This window comes from Dasypus novemcinctus, chromosome 15 (genome assembly GCF_030445035.2).
Source record: "Dasypus novemcinctus isolate mDasNov1 chromosome 15, mDasNov1.1.hap2, whole genome shotgun sequence".
NCBI classification, from domain to species: Eukaryota; Metazoa; Chordata; class Mammalia; order Cingulata; family Dasypodidae; genus Dasypus; species Dasypus novemcinctus.
Genome location: NC_080687.1, coordinates 106,322,441 through 106,339,356, shown reverse-complemented (window position 1 = coordinate 106,339,356; position 16,916 = coordinate 106,322,441). Strand labels below are relative to the sequence as shown.

General features: G+C 44.5%; 1 long non-coding RNA gene across 1 annotated transcript; it reads right to left on the bottom strand.

Annotated features, from left to right (window-relative positions):
* Window positions 1-3,377: 3,377 nt before the first annotated feature.
* Window positions 3,378-11,863, bottom strand: LOC139436506 (uncharacterized). The gene is made up of 2 exons (XR_011645766.1): window positions 11,683-11,863; window positions 3,378-3,547 (listed from the first exon to the last, which is right to left on the bottom strand). It is a non-coding gene; the product is annotated as an uncharacterized lncRNA (long non-coding RNA).
* Between the last annotated feature and the right edge of the window lie 5,053 nt (window positions 11,864-16,916).

Genomic DNA, 16,916 nt, shown 5'->3' with positions numbered 1-16,916 from the left:
AATATTTTAATCCAAAATTTTATAGCAGTATTTAACATTTAAATTTGATAAGTCTACTAAAATGATTATACTAAAATGATTATAATCACTGTCGATATGATAAATAATTTAGTCCTAATTTGATTTTTCCTCTGACTTTTTGTAGTTACACTTTCCAACACATTTTGAAAAGCAAGATTTTATTAAGCAATTCTACTTTCAGGAACATGTTATAATGATTGCTTCATGTATCTTCAATGCATAACTAATTTGGGATACTTGAGCACCAAAATTTATCTACATGATATAAAAATATATCAAATTAAGGAGGCAGCATTTTGTAGTCATTATGAGACAACTCTGATATCTGCATATCTGATCTGTAGTGTCACATTTATTCCATGCTTGGTGATCTTAGACAAGAGTTGTGAGAAAATTAAAGGAGATAATAAATATAAAATCCTTAATTCAGTCCCAGCTTATACAAATTTATTAGTAATACTCAGTTAATAACAATACATAATAATTATAAAATATTATTGATATTGTTTATTGTTAGTGTTGTATGGTTATAAAATAATATATCATGTGGAAAGATATTAAAGAAATCCCCCAGAAAAAAATGAGTTGCTATTTCGGAAAGAGTGTTCTTTGGATATAATGTTTATGAAAAAGGAATGTGTGAGACCACAGATGGTAGTGCACGTAGATTTATTCAAAATAGGAAAGAGGGCAAATTCTATCTCTGCCATGGTGACATATTTTTGCTTCACGATACCACTGAGGAAGCACTGGGATGTGACCATCCTACACAAAATAGTGAATCAGATTCTGAAGGATTACTGAGAGTGATCCCTGGAGCTAATGTCTTTTGTTGAGCCTTTACATGTGACATACATATTGTCTCGAGGAAGTGGAAGTAGGTTTAATAATTTCTTCAAGTTCCAAAATGATACTAAGAGTAAGGATGATTGTTATTGTAGGACATTGAATATTTTTGTCCTAAAATCGGGAAAAGAAAATGGTAGATATTATTGTTAAAAGAAAAATAGATCCCCCAATTTAGGATATCATTCTTGATCAAAACACCCCAATCACTACAAATGATTTCTTGTCAGGTGGTTGAGTAAATTGAGTCAGTTGTTTTGTTTCTTTTTTCCTTTTCTCAAAACTAGTTGTCTTCATATTCCATTAAACCAATAAGCAGGTTCAGGAAGTTCTGGCCACTGAAATGTTTGAACCTGACTAGTATCATAAAGCACATTGATACTTCAAAATATTTAGGTTATTTACATCTGCTGTCAGAAACAGTAACATAAATGCAACATTGTTCATGTACAGCCAGGGTATCTGGAGCCTGTCTGTGTAGCAGGGCTACTGGCGCTAGGCTGTTAACCTCAGGCTGGGGAGCCCAAAGTACATTGACAATGGTGTTAAAAGCTGTTTTATAACTTTAGGTGTATTTATAACTGTTCACTCCAGGTCATAATTTCTTAGGGAAGGTATGATGGTGCACATGAAGGAGTGGGACTCTGTAGTAAGGGAGGTCAAAGGAGTGGGGCTGTTAACCCTCTTTTGTCTATTGGAGACCTGATATACAAAAGATCCTGTTAGCTTTTTGACAGGCATTTAGGGCAGAACAAGATACGTAAGATCACAGGACCCAGGCCAATTTGCAGGTAGGTAACAATGTATGCCGTTATCTGCAGTTTACAAAGGGGATATAAAATAGTTCATACAGGAAAGTGGACTTGGCCCAGTGGATAGGGTGCCCATCTACCACATGGGAGGTCCACGGTTCAAACCCCGGTGACCCGTGTGGAGCTGGCCCATGCGCAGTGCTGATGCATGCAAGGAGTGCCATGCCACGCAAGCCCCACATGCAGGGAGCCCTCCCCACAAGGAGAGCTGCCCAGCACAAAAGAAAGTGCAGCCTGCCCAGGGATGGTGCCACACACACGGAGAGCTGATACAATAAGATGATGCAACAAAAAAAGAAACAGATTCCTGTGCATCTGACAACAGAAGCAGACAAAGAAGAACACGTAGCAAATGGACACAGAGAACAGACAACTGGGGTGGGGATGGGGAGAGAAATAAATAAAATAAATCTTTAAAAAATAAATAATTCATACAATAAATAGGACCAGAATATGATAACCCATAGGAGTGTGCTATAGTTTTCTATTGAAATCCAAAGTTTTTCTATATAGTCCCCCTCCCTTTGATAAAAGATAACCACAAAAAAGATTATTCTTGATGATAAAATAAGGCCAGTTTCATTAGATTTGGCCTAAGTATTTACATATGTGCAACAAGAATGGTGATTTAAAACATAGGCCTTTTTATCCTGGAAGTTTTCATAAGGAGCCTTCTGTTGGACTTTGAAAAGCATCTTGAGGCTAGGAAGCCAAGATGAAAATTCAACACCAGAGTTCACCTACAGTTTGCCAATACATTTGGGTGAATTCCTGTTGCTTAAAGTCAGAGAGAATAAGCAAATACTTGCCAGAAAGTAACTTTCTACTGGCACATAAAGGTTGGGATCCCAAGAGCAAGGTACCAGACCAGATTTTCCAAGAGAGTTTTGCAATCATTGGCTCTAAAAAGTCAACCTTAGTTTGTTAAAAGTCTCTGGTCATATGTGAGTAATTGAGCATCATTCTCAACATGACATTCCAGTCAAAGCCTTGGTAATATAACCAATGTTATATAACCCCCCACACCCACACACATATTTTTCCCTATTATTAGCGTCTTACATTAGTCTGGGACATTTCCTAAAATTGGTGAACCAATATGGAAGCATTGCTACTAACCAAGGTCTGTAGATTACATTATGGTTTATACTTCATGCTGTACAGTTTTATAGGCTTTGACAAAAGTATTGTGTCATGTATTTGTCATTGCAGTACCATACAGAAAATTTCCAATGTACTACAAATGTCCTGTGTTCTAGCTACTCATCCATTCCCCTCCCCTTAGAACAACTGATTATCACTGTGTATATCAAGGTTAAAAATTTTCCCATTACCATGTGATAATAAAACAATAATAATAAATCTTTGTTCTATGGTTCCACTCCCTCTCATGTTTTTTCTTTCCTCAGTCTTGAAGATTTGGTGTATTGTGTCATGTATTTGTCATTGCAATATCATACAGAAAAATTCCCATGTCCTACAAATGTCCTGTGTTCCAACAATTCATCCATTCCCCTCCCCTCATAAATCTGATAATCACTGTTTATATCAAGTTAAAATTTCTTTCATTACTACATGATGGTAAAACAATAATAATAATCTTTGTTCTGTGCTCCAGCCGGCGGGGGTGAATCCAGGGACCTGTGGAAAGAAGCAGGGTGGGGCAGGAGTCAAGAGAAGAATGGAGGCAAGACAGGGTTCTGATCAAGCCTCATTTATTGCGGGTAAAACACAGGAATTTATAGGGAGGGAAGGGAACGTGTACACAGGTGATAGGCTGGTTTTGTGGGTGGCAGACGTCCAAGGAGGGGATTGGCTGACAGTTCGCGTTGGGTCTGCGGAGTCTCGTGCCTTGCGCATGGGTATTGCTGTGGTCGCCAGAGTTGCGGCAGGAAGGGGAGAACAAAGAAACAAAGACAGTTGCGGCGGGAAGGGGAAAACAAAGAAACAAAGAGGAAGAAGAACAAGGAAATGACAAGGCAGATTTGTGAACTCTGCCATGTTGTGAGATCCGCCATGTTGTGAGATCTGCCATGTGGGCGGCTGTAAATAGGTCTCACAGTGGGTGGCTCCCCACAGTTATGTGGTTACACTCCCCCTTTATGTTTTTTCATTCCTCAATCTTGAAGAACTTGGGATTCTGACTACTTCTGATTGAAAGGGGTTTAGTTATTATGGGGCAGATGGAAAGAATTGTTTCACTTGCAGTTGTAGATATTCTTTGATTTTTGGAATAGGACTTGTCCACCATCATTTTCCTAGTTACTCTGGGCAAGTACAGGGAACTGGAGAGTAGGTGTTGGCCACAACTCTGCTTAAAAAATACATGAACAGACTGAAGATTTAATCCCTGAGACAGATCTTTAATAGGGATGGTGATTAATATAGGTTCAGATAAAAGGGGTAGAGGAATCATGAGTAAGGAAATTATAGGTGATTCTAACTTTGTTATCTTGTGGAAACAGATTATCATATATCCCAAAATAGGACCTGCCAAGGGTTTTTGATTTCATGAAGCTGTATGCTTTGCCTATAGTGCCTGGACTCACTACCATTCCCACATTGTGAGACATGACTCCCATAGATGAGCCTCCCTGGCACCAAGGGATTACCAGGTGCCAACAGTGATGTATTTGGAAAAAGACTTGGATGGAAAGTGGAAAACATTAAATACAAAAGAGTTTTATTACTAAGAGATTTCAAAGTGCATTTCAAAAGTCATTGCAGAAGTTATGCTTATGCAGGTCTCAGGCAGATTTCACTAACTTCCACAGTAAACAAAGGTGTAAAGACTTAGTTCTTTTAAAGGTGAGAAGGTATGTTTTCTAAAGCAATTATCTATTATATTGTCAATATAAAGCACAGAGCATTATTCTATTTAGATTCAGAATATTTGTCTTCTAGGCAGATTACTCAGAATGTTATGGTAACTATTTTAAGCCTTTTAGCAGGCTAGCAAACCAAGAAAATTTATTTCAACAAAGATTAAAAACAAATTCTAATTTTGTATTAGGATACTGTCTTAAAGAACTCTTAAAAATCTCATAAACTTATCAAATCTTAATCAACCTTAATAAAATTCCTTTTCCACAAACCTTCTACTAGTTTCTATACTATACATATTTTGCCCTATACATTGCTGTTTCTCAATTTGCAACAACCAGTCATTTTACTTTTGGACAATACTTCTCTTTTCCCCTAAAAAACACATCCTGCATACCTTACATATTTAAATTACCAAAAATATCTTGGAAACTGTCTTCAGACTAAAAGCTTACAAAACACAATTGCTAAAAAAAAAAAATTTGTCAAGAGAACTCAATTTGTGTAAACATAGATTCACATTTTTCATCTTCTTAGAGAGCTCATAGATATGATGTTAGCATCTTTGATCAGTAAACCTGCATGAATTTAAGAAAATACCCAAGTAGGAAAAAAAGTTATGCTTATATTTATATACCATTACAGGAGACATATTTACTGAGCTAATCTTCCCATTTGTGAAAGGTGTATCTGAATTATGTTGATTTGATTTGTTTTTAAATTTTGGTATAATTTTGCACACATTCTTTTTGTCTTGGAAATGTTAGATGTTTAGTTTCCTTAATTTCTAAGACTATAAGATTAATTTTTATATAATCATTTTTTATCTTCTAGCAAATTAGAATATAGCTTTTTAAGGATTTTTATTAATTAGTTTGGGTATTACCATCCAGAGGAATGAAAATCTCATATGTCAAACATACAAACAGATTCAAATTTATAGTTTAGGGCTTCAGTTTAAAATTTTTCAGCCATGAGTCAGAAATAAAAACACAACATAGAAAACATAGAAATCTCATGAGCTTTTAATTTCTGATTTACCATTTGTTAGGAATCTTTTTATTTTAGTATGCCAAGCTTCCAATCCAAAAACACCAGAAGCCTGTAGGCATTTAAAATGGGGATTTACTATGGTAAAACTTCCAGTTCCAAAGCTGCTAAAATGTCCAAATTAAGGCATCATCAGAGATGCTTTCTCATCAAGGGTCATCTGCTGGTCAATCCTCAGCTCCCACCACATGGAAAAACAAGATTGTAGCTTCTCCTCACTTTAGGCCTGCTCCATCAATTCCAGCCTCTGACATTCCTCTCAGACTCCAGGGGTTTCTCTTGACCTCTCTTTCAGCTGTACCTGGTCCTGGCGTTATCTCTCACATGATGGTGTGAAAATAGAATCCACATTTTTCTGTGTTACTGTTTCCAATTCTCTATTTATGTAAGATGCCAGTAAGAGAGTGGAGACCCAACCTGGGCCACATCTCACCGAGGTAGTTGAAGCAAAGGCCCTAAAATGATCTAATCAAGTGACATAACCAAAGGTTTCCATAATGCAATCAAAGCCCCCCCAGTCTCTAAGCTGTGAGTACCATGGAGAAAGTGCCCTCTCAGTGCTTGTTCCCCATATCCAGGCTGTAACCTGGTAGGCCCCTGGAAGGAATAAAGAAATGAGGGAATGATGAGCAATCTATTTAGCTATAACTTCACTCACTGATATCAATCCTAAGTCAAGTAAAAACTAGACAGGGGGTCAGGAGCACTGGATTATAGTATTATCCCTGCTACTAACTTGCATCTCAGTTTCCCTAAATAAGAGCTAAGGCTATCACTGCTGCCAAGCCTCCTCAATTGCATGCAGCAAGGAATGGCTGAGCTCCTGCTCCATGCAGGCACCTCTGCACCATTGCAGGATGGCTGTCAAGGCCTGGTCCTACCCCCTGCATGTGGCAAAGACCTCACTCAAAGCTCTTGCTGCAATCATCCAACTTCATCTCTCTCCAAATGGCTTCTTAGCTCTGCAAGGGCAGGATCCAGTCCCATTCAGGTCTGAATCTCAGATCCCCACTGGTGCCTGATGCACAGAAGGCCTAGGAGGGGTTTGTATAGATAAAACATGAGTACCTCTTGAAATCCACAGGAAGAAGGACAATAAGAAAACAACTATCTGTGACTCAAGTTCATGAGTGTAGTAAATGGGAACTTGAAGGAGGAAACTATGTATTCTGTCTGGGGAACACCAGGATAGACTTTCTAGAAGAGGTGACATGTGAGCTGTGCTCCATAGGATGTTCTGGGGGGCATTCCTTATGCCAGATGGATGAAGGACAAGGCAAAATTTCAGGGCTGACAATCAGTGATTCTGGAAGTGCAAGGATCATATTAGGGACAGAGGACAAGGCAACCCTTCCAGTGCTGGCACTCAGTGATTCTGGCTATTTGATCATCATATTAAGTCACATTCACCAAGGAGGAAGCTCATCTCAGTGCCAAAAGCCTTACTGTTTTCCAGGGATCCAGACAAGAGTAGACATGTAGTGGATGAGGACAAGTGTGAGACATTTCAAAGAACTGTCTATATCTCAGGAAGTGGAGAGCCAGGAGTAGCTGTTCTGTGCCCCAAGCTCATGCCTCTTCATCCAGGTTCAGACATGGCACTAGGACTGTTGCAGAGACCCTGGGTACCTCCAGGATGTCGGTATCCTTTGGATCACTACTCCTGAACCTCAGAAGCCACTGTGGTTTTACTGTCAGCAATGGCTTTCCAGACTCTCACAGATAAGATCACCTGGAAAGCCCATGCATCTATGAGCATGGGTTCTAACAGTCCTTGGGCACCTGCTCTTGGCCAAGTCTGTGTTGTTCAGTAACTGGGTTGCAAGAAGCAGAGGCCCCGGCAGACTAGTTCCCTTAGCCTTGGGGTAAGATTAGAGCAGATGACAGTAGGAAGAGGGGACTGGTGCCTGGCTGTTCTCTCTTTCTCTGTCTCCCAAGGACCCCAGCTCACCTCCTCTTTCCCCACTCCCAGTCCCAACTTTCTCCCCCTATCTCTCTTCTATGCATTTTCTCTCTGGGCCTCAGCTCTTCTCTCTCTGTGTTGTCTGGCTTTCTCAGCTTACTCCTAGGTTCTGCTCCCTCATCACTTCAGCTAGCAGGCTGTGTTCATTTGACCTGCCCTTCCTTTATGTGCTTAAACATGTTACATTTAAATGTTTTTACAGTAGAAGTGGTCATTGCTTCTTCCCCCACCCCTTGAAAAGTCTCAGGGCCCCTGTCACTGACCACACCCCATAGACCCCTGACTCCACCTCAACACACATACAGCTGATTTTTCTTCCATCTGCTCATGGTAAGCTCCTCTCCTAAGTTAGTGGCCCTCACATTCTTGGCTGCACAGGCCTTTCTCCTGGGGCCATTCAGCATAAAACCACTCATCAACTCTAGGAGGCCTTGGTGGCTCCTAGACAATGAGCAGGAGCAGGCTGGCTTTGGCCAGCAGAAAGGGTCCCCTGAGCATACCCTGGCCTCCTCAATCCAGTGCTCCACCACTGTGGCCCTGTTCTGAGCATTCATGCTCTGGTGCCCAAGGCAGGCTGTGATGACACAGTTGGTCACACACTTGAACTGGATGATGATGGCATGGATGGTGGGTGCAACATGCTTGTTGCCTTTTTTGTTGTGCTGGGACCAGATGGAGCCCAGATGGTGGTAGGGCACCACCTTCTTGAACAGCTCCTCGGGAGGAGGAGCTGTCAGCCAGACCCATACCCATGCACCTTAGATCCTGCAGGCCCTTAAGATCCAGGCCAGTGTCCAGTGGTCTCAGCTGGAGCTCAGCAGACTGAGAATGAGGTGTGTTCTCTCTCCCCTGAGGGGACCTAGAACAAGTGACCCAGGGCCCAAGCCTAGAGGGGAAGAGAGAGCTGCACCTTCAAGCCCCTCTCACAGCTCCAGCATGGGAGGTACCTCATGCCTGCACAGACCCAGGCAATAAAGTGGTCCCTCCTGATAAAGCCTCCTGGTCACCTGCTAGCTGTCAGGCGCATGGTCCCTGGGGGTTCAGAGGTATTGGGAGCCTGCCAAAGGATTCAGTGCACATCAGGGTCTTATTAGTGTCAATGCTGTGGAGACTACAGCACAGAGCAGGCCAACCGTGGAGCTGGTTGCACCTCAGTGAGGTTCCTTCAACCCCCAGTGGCCAAGCCCCCTCAGACTTCCTATTTCTTTGCTCTCATGTAATCTTCACAGTCAGTGTGTATGGCAGGTATGTTTAGTGTCCTATATCTACTCTCTAGAGGGGGGAAGTATAGGTTTGGGGATTAATAAACTCGCTCAGGTTACAATGCTGGGAGTGGATCCAGGTTTTGGAACAAGATCACAAGATTCTGGATCAAGGGATGCTAAGGCTGGGGTGGCAGATCCTGGGAGGAAGATCCACCCAGATCCACCCTGCAGATTCCAACTGCTTACCACATCCATCCATGTCAATGCTTCTGTCACCATCTCAGGAGGGAAAGCAAGGAGGTTAGCCTTCTTCTCACACAGCAGGTTCTCTGAGGTCTAAGGCCAGAGGCAGGAAGGTTCTGATAGTGTAACCTTCCCTACTTCAGACTTTAGATCTGGCAGTTTGTCTGGTGGTGCTGCCAGACATGCCTTCCCCTCAAGAGCCGGTGGTGCTATAGCTCCAGAAGGGACACTGATGCAGACTGTGTAGGTGGCACTGGTGGTAGTAATGGAATTGCCTCTAGCTCAGGAACTTGTGATGCAGATGGTGATTTGTCTTTCTCCAGCCTGGAAGTAGGTGATCCATCTGAGGATGAAGCTGGCTTTACCCGCATAGTGGTCATTAGCATTACCTACATAGATGGCTGTGGAGGTGGCATGAAAGCTTCTTCAAGCACTAAAGCTGGTGCTTCTGATGTTGAAGGAGCAAGCTCTACTTCCAGAGTGGGTAGTGCTGATCCATGTGTAGGTGGCAAGGTAAGTGGAGCTGGACTTGCCTCTGGCTCTGGATCTGGTGCATCTGATGGTGATATGGGTGACCCAGACTCTGGAACTTGTGGAACTGATTGTGATGTAGCTGCCTCCATCTCCTGAGCAGGTGCTCCAGCTTGATGATCCTAACTCTTTGGGTGGCTGTTGTGGTGGTGCTGCAGCCACTTTCATCTCAGGAGTAGGTGTTACAGCATGTAGTGCATTGGGATCTACTTCCAGAGCAAGCACTGGTGAAAACTTGGTAGCTGGCAGTAGAGGTGGCAATAGAGCTGAATCAGTCTCTGGAACTGTCCCCGTGTCTGCCACAGGTGGTAGAATTGCTGCCACTGGAGGCATTTGCAGCTCTGGATTTGACAAAGGAGCTGGAGAAGAGGAAGGTTCCACACCACGAATGGCTCCAAGTGTTTTCCAAATACAAAGAAGATCCCACAACCTCTAGGGGAACATCCAGTTTAAAAAGTATGCCCAGACTTCAGTCTCCCAGGTGACTTGTTTGAGGCTCCTCCTTGCTCCTGGCCCAAGGGCAATCTCTGGTAGTCTATGTAGTCCAGTCCCGACCACCACCCCACAAGCTTAAGTGCAACCACCCCTAGCCTCCTCACCCTTTGGGCCTGACTCAAAGGGCTCCAGGTGGCTCATCTGTGAAAGCAGAATCATGGCATGGTGCTCCAGGGCAGAGCCAGGTAAATGCACCTGGGCATAGACCACCAGCAGGTTGTAGGGAGAGTCTGCTGGTTCTAGGAAATCATCAGGGTATTGGTCCAGCCAGGTGTTCAGGAGGGAGGAGAGGGTGCTGAGGGCAGGTGGGTGGGTATCAGAGTCAGAAACTGGCCTTTCTTCCATGCTGTCCCCCAGGGACCCTCCCACTGGAACATAAAGCCCATAAGGACAGGGAAGGGTTTTGCCCATAAGGACAGGGAAGTGTTATAGTCTGACACTGACACACAGTAGGAGCTTTATCAATATGTGAGGATGGGACAGGGTCTGTCCTTCTGTGCTGGGCCTTCCTTGTTCCCAGCCAGTAATTCTGGCCTGAGGAGCTGCCTCATCTTCTGCCATGTGTCATGTGTCTCTTCTTCCCACTGACACTGACCTCCCAAATGAGGCACAGCTCATTTAGGGGCACAGCTGGTCCTGCCATCCCTGCAGGAAGCAGACAGGACTGAGGTCCATGGCAGATTTGGAGCAGGCTGCTCCAAATTGTGTGTCTGCATGAAATGGTGTTTGGGAGCCTTGGGGCTGTGATGTGACTGTGGTGGGGAAGGGCTCTCTCAGGGACTTACAATGAACTCCCAGGGTCCTCTGCAGCCAGTATGCCTGGGCCCCACCCACAGCTTCCTTTGACCCTTTCCTACTGGAGGGGGAAGTGCTCTGGACTCAGCACTCCAGGGGTGTCATAGGATGAGTGGGGCCCGTGTTCTGCCCAGCCCTTCCCTGCCACCCACCATCCAACTCCTCTCACTGGTCTCAGGTGAGGAGAAGCCCTACCCCTCTCCCAAAGTGCACTCACTTTTTCATTTCAAGGCATATGTCAGGCCTGCCACTGTCACAGCATTTACATCCATATCCAGGAGAGACCATGAGCATGTCACAGCTAACTCACTGAGTGCACCCCCTGCTTAAGATGACTTGTGTTACTGCCCGCAGTCCCAACTCAAATGGAACACAGAAGAGCAGGGAAATTTGTCTCCTTTGTTCACTGCATGAAGCTACATGCTTCAGAAATTGTCTGCACCTAGTAGACACTTGATGTATACTTGGTAAAGGAATGAGTCCTAAGCAGCAGCTTCTGAGGCCTGGGGTGAGTCTGGACCCCTTTGGTGGCCCCCAATAATCCCTGCTCTGATGACACCAAGGTTGGAGGCACTGAAAAGGTCTCAAGCCTCCTTTAGAAATGAGAAAACTGGGATCAGTAAGCAGGTGAGACTGAGAGCTTCTTCACTGGGAAGAGGAAAGTCCTGCCTAGGAACAACCCTGCCCCTCCAGCTACCATGTCCACTGAGCCAGGCTCAGGGAAGCACTTTCCATGGATTCTCCCAGTTAGTCCTTACAATCAACCTTGAAGATTTTTCCTTTAAATGCTCCCCGTCCCAAAAAGGAAACTGAGGCCAGTGGGTGAAATGACATTTCTGAGACACAAGCATGTTGGGGGCAGAGCAGTCAAGTGGCCAGAGATGGGGCTGGCTCTCACCTGTGGAAAAACCAGTCCAGGACCTGCTCATTGGTGGTGAAGACCTGGTATGTTCCAAGGAAGATGTTGATGTACATGAGGTCACCCTCCAGGAAGGCAGGTACCAGGTGCTCCTCCAGCATCTCCCAGTTGCCTGCCTTGACCATCCACCCTGTGCAGCTCTCCTCCCTCATGAAGGTCGAGTTGTTCTTCCTCAAGGGTGGGACAGAGGAGGCACATGTGGTCAGAGGCAGAACTGTAGACCCCCAGATGAGGCTGGGTTGTGGGCAGACCTGATGCACCCAAGCCCTCAGTGACTTGAGGCCAAGGGTGACGTGTGTGCCTCTAGCAGAGCAAGGTCCTCAGCCTTAAAATTGAATTTGAGGTGAGGAAATAATTGAAAGATAAGATCCTAGACCCAGTGAAGTGCAGATACCTGGAGTGAACCTGGGGGGAGAAAGACCCCTGCAGGCCTGATGATCTGAACAGATGCCTCAGGGAACAGCAGACCCACCTGGTCAGTAACAACATTCAGGCTTCACTGCTCATGGGTGAAAGCCACAAGGCTATGCCATTCGCCTCCCTGACCCTGGATCAGGAAAATGAAAAGAGCCAGTAAGGCTGGGTGCAGGGATGCTCCCACCCAAACAGCCAGCCAGTGATAAGTGAACTGCTCCAGTCTTAGGTACCTGGCCCTCACTCTTGAAAATGATGTCTGCATGTCCTCTGTTCAGCCATCCCTTTCCTGGGAGCCTCTACCAGTGGCAGGAGGGATCAGTGCCTTGGGGTACATGGGAGTGTTCAGGGCAGCAGGGCTGACAGGGCCACAGGGAAGAACCGTTCAAGGTCCAGCAGCACCGAAGGCCAAATCACTGCTCTAAGCTGCCTCCCTTCTGGAATATTGTGCAGTTTGAGTCAGGGCTCAGCTCCTGACCTGGGAAGGTCAAGAGGAGAGTTATGGGAGATGGCAAGAATCCTCCTAAGTGAGAGCAGCTGTATGGCTTGGAGCAGATGTGGAAGGACAGTCACAAAGACTGCTGCCCAGGGACATGGTGCTGGGGAGTGGAAACAGAAATACAGCAGCAAAAAGCACATGTGTGTGAAGTGAGCCCTCCCCTCAGCCTACCATGAAGGGAAACCCATGCAAAAGTCTCCTCTTTGCTATTCCTTTAACCATATGAATTGACCTGCCCCCTGGTCTATGGAAAGGCAGTGTGGTGAGTGGCTGGTGGGGACCCAGGTTTCTTGGGAAGTGAGATATTGGGCCACTCAGGGGTGAAAGCCCTGAGAGAGGGAGCAAGGGAGAGACCAGGGTGGAATACAGGCCCTGGGGTGCTCCCCCATTGTTGCAGCACCCCAATCAACACCTGCTCCTACCTGGAACCAGCGCTGGCTCTGGCTGGGGCCATGAGGGACCTGCACTTTCTGCAGAGAGATGGTGGAGCTGAGGCCATTCTCCAGCTCCTCGCCAACCACCTGCATGGAGCTCTGTGAACACAGTGCCCAGCAGCTGGGCCAAGAGGCATCAGCAAGTGGACTGCCTTATTTCACAAGGGAAGCTCCTCCTTTTTGGGGCTGGGACCCAGATCAGTCCCAGATGGGTGACTGCCTTTCCCTCCAGGCCCATTGGAGAGGAGATAACAACTGAGGGCTCAGGGTTAACACTGGCACACATGGGTGCCACCCCAAGATGAGCCTTCCCACCCTTACAGCCATGACCTGGCAAGTGACTGGGAAGGACTTACTGGGGTCCTGTCTCTGACAGCCTGCTCCTTCTCAGGGTGGTCCCACTGTTCATGTCTTCCCCCCACTGGGAGGTGGATGGGACATGGAGTTGCCCAGGCAGGAGGAAAGTAGTGTCATGTGCTGAATTGGCTGTCCCTGGGCCACCCCACATTAACTTTGGGTATCTTCTGGATGATGGCCAAGGGATTTGTGGCTGAGGCCTGAGCCAATGTTGCTCATTCCTGCTTTGGTTGAGGCTAGAGCCTCATGAACAAATAACACAGCAGGAAAAAATTTTCCCTCTTGGGTGTCTCTGCTAAGTGAGCTGGGAAGGGGCTGCCTTTGGAATTTGGGTGCTTGGTTACCAGAGTTCCAAGTTCTCTGGGGACTCTCACCAAGGAAGTGAGGTCACCTCCTTGGTCCCCTTACCTGGGCCCCTCAACTGTAAGAACTTCCTCTGCACATCTGTCTGTCTGTCCTCCTCACCTAGACCACCTTTTACACTTGACACAGTTCTGCCAACATGTTCCTCCCCGTAGCAACCTGGGAAGGGTTGTGTGCAGCTCAGGCCCCAGCTATGAGGAGACCAGACTGATTCAGACCCAGCTACTCATTCTTTTCAGTTTTGTGACCCCAGACTAGTCACTGAGGCCTCCCCAGTCTCCTGATTGACACAGTGGGAATCATTCTAGCATGTGCTTCCTGGGAACACCATCAAGCCTAATTGGGGAGAACACTGCAAACCCCATAGTCTTGTTTCCCATGTAGATAATACACGGAAAGACATGTGATAAACTGCTAGAGATAGATGTAACATCCAACAAAATTCAAAATAGTGCTGGGTAGGGCTGTGTGCACTTAGGAAACTCACTTTTACCCCTGGATTCATGTCTCAGTCTGCACCATGATGAGGTTGAAAGGAGATGAAATTCAGCCATTTTTGCTGTGCCATGATTCCTTCCAGAGTCTTCCTATTGTAATTTGATTCAGATGCAAGTGCCTCCTCTCAACCTCTATGGTGGGCTGCCTGTGCCCTGCGTCCCTGCCATCTCTGCTTCCAGGTACAAGCAGGCTCAGATAATCCCTCTTGGACTGAGTCCTGTCTTAGTGATGTGCTGCTAAACAAAATAATATGGCTAACTGTCAGAACACCCCTCTTAAGACCTATGCAAAATGCTTTTTTGTCTTCACCACTCTCTCTTGTGAGTGAACTCTCTCTTTCAGTCCATCCTCCATTTAAAATGAATCTTGCACACAACCATTCCAGGGCCCACAGGATGGAGGAATAGAGTATGGATTAGAGTGGACTTACTGATATTCTATTCATGAACTATTGTGATTAGTAATGGAAGTAAATGTAGCATTGATGTGGAGAAAGTGGCCATGGTAGCTGCTGATGGTAGGGAGTGGGAAGAAGAGATGTGATGTGGGGGCATTTTCAGGACTTGGAGCTGTCCTGGGTGGTACTACAGGGATAGTTACTGGACATTGTATGTCCTCCCATGGCCCACTGGGTGGACTGGGGGAGAGTGTAAACTATAACGTGGACCATTGACCATGTGATGCAGCAGTGCTCAGAGATGTATTCACCAAGTGCAATGTATGTCCCATGATGATGGAGGAGGTTGTTGTTATGGGAGGCGTGGAGTGAGTGGGGTGGGGGATATATGGGGACCTCATATTTTTTTACTGTAACATTAAAAAGAGAAATAAAGATAAAATGAATTCTGCAGATCACCACAACAGGACTGGGAAGCAGCTCCTCCCCCAGCTGAGCCTTGGTTGAGGATCTGTGCACAGCAGCTGCCTTCCTTACCTCCTCTCTGGTCAAACTCCCTCTGGCTCTGACTCTTCCCCTGCTGTGCTTTTCCCAGGTTCCCTCTTCCCACACTGTGAACAGGGCTGTCTCCCTCTTGTCATTCTGGTCACAATGTGTCACCTCAATGTGTCATTCTAGACCCTCTCACCTGGTGGTCCCATAGCCCTCCTCACAGCACCCTGCTTAGCCTTCTCTATAGCTTTCCTGTGATATTGGGGCAAGGTGAATATGCTTTGCTTTGGGGAACATGTCATTTTGGAAACCAGAGGCAGGCAGTTGGGATTGAATCATGTCTCACGTGAAGATACATTCAAGTCTTCATCTGTTTTCCTGGAGTAGTGAACCCATTTGGAAATAGGGCTTTTGAAGGTATTGCCATTATTTAAGGTGCAAACTCATTTATCAATAGGATTTTTGAGGATCACATTTGGAATAGGCAAGTCAGTCATAGTAAGACGTAATCCATATCACTGGATCCTTATAAGAAGAAAAAAGCCAGTCAAATTCAATACAAGGCAGAATTCAGTGGAAAGTCAAAGAGCATACACAAGGAGGGAGACATAACCATGTCATAGAAGCAGATATACAAGCCAAGGATCCCCAAAGTTTGTAGCTGTGCAAAACTTGCTCTCTATAGATATCAGAGAGAAAATGTGGCCATTCAAGACCTTGATTTTGGTCTTCTAACATCCAAAATTTGAGGTGACAAATTCTGCTTGTTAGCCAATCAGCATGTGGAGTGCCATAACTGCCCTGGAAAATCAGGATATTATCAATGAAAGCAATTTAAGTACTTAAAAATTAAAAATGGAATCTAAAGAAATGGTCATCTAAGCCAGTGATGGAACAAAACTAATATTGTAATTCATGGAAAGTGAGAAAATAAATAAATACTTTCATAAAAACGGAACTAATGAAATAATTGTGTAAGCCTACTTATTTGCATGGTGAAGGAATTGTTATTCATTAGGAGGAAACTGTGTTATGACTCTGTTGCCTGAGTTTGCCATTATTTTTTAAATTACAGATTGAATGATCTATTTTCAGAAATTGAAGTCTTGTTGCTGGGTACTGCTATATGTCTCATTATTTCCTTCTCACACATGTTATTTCTGACACATTTTAAAGACATAATTATGTATGGTATTATGGAAATCTGGTCCTTCAATTATTGGCCTAAATATCAATCCAATCCATGCCAATATTTAATTTTATTTTAATTTAATATGTTACATCTGCATTTGTGACCTAAAGACTTGTGTAAATTTTTCCCTGTATTGGATTGTAAAGGCCACTCTCCACAAAATTTTGTTTTTCACCTTGACCACATTTTTACCTAATTAATTCATAACAACTTTGATAAAGATATACTCATGATACAGTTAATTATGAAATTTTTCTATCAAGAATTAAATGAGAAAGAAATCAGCTTATATAAAGTGATAACTGCATAAGAAATGCTAATTTAAAGAAACAAATTTTGTTACTCAGTGCAATAAATATCTAAAAATGAGGAAAAATCAATAAATTTATTATATAGAAATAATTAAAAGATAGCTTAAAGGAAAAATAAATAAATATATTTTGAGACTTCTCAGGCAAGGAAACACTTGCCAGTAGAGAAATTTACTAAGTGATGGCTAATGGAAGAAAAAATTTTGAGATAATTGAGTCAGCGAACTGAGTTATACATGGAGTGCATGTTAATTAA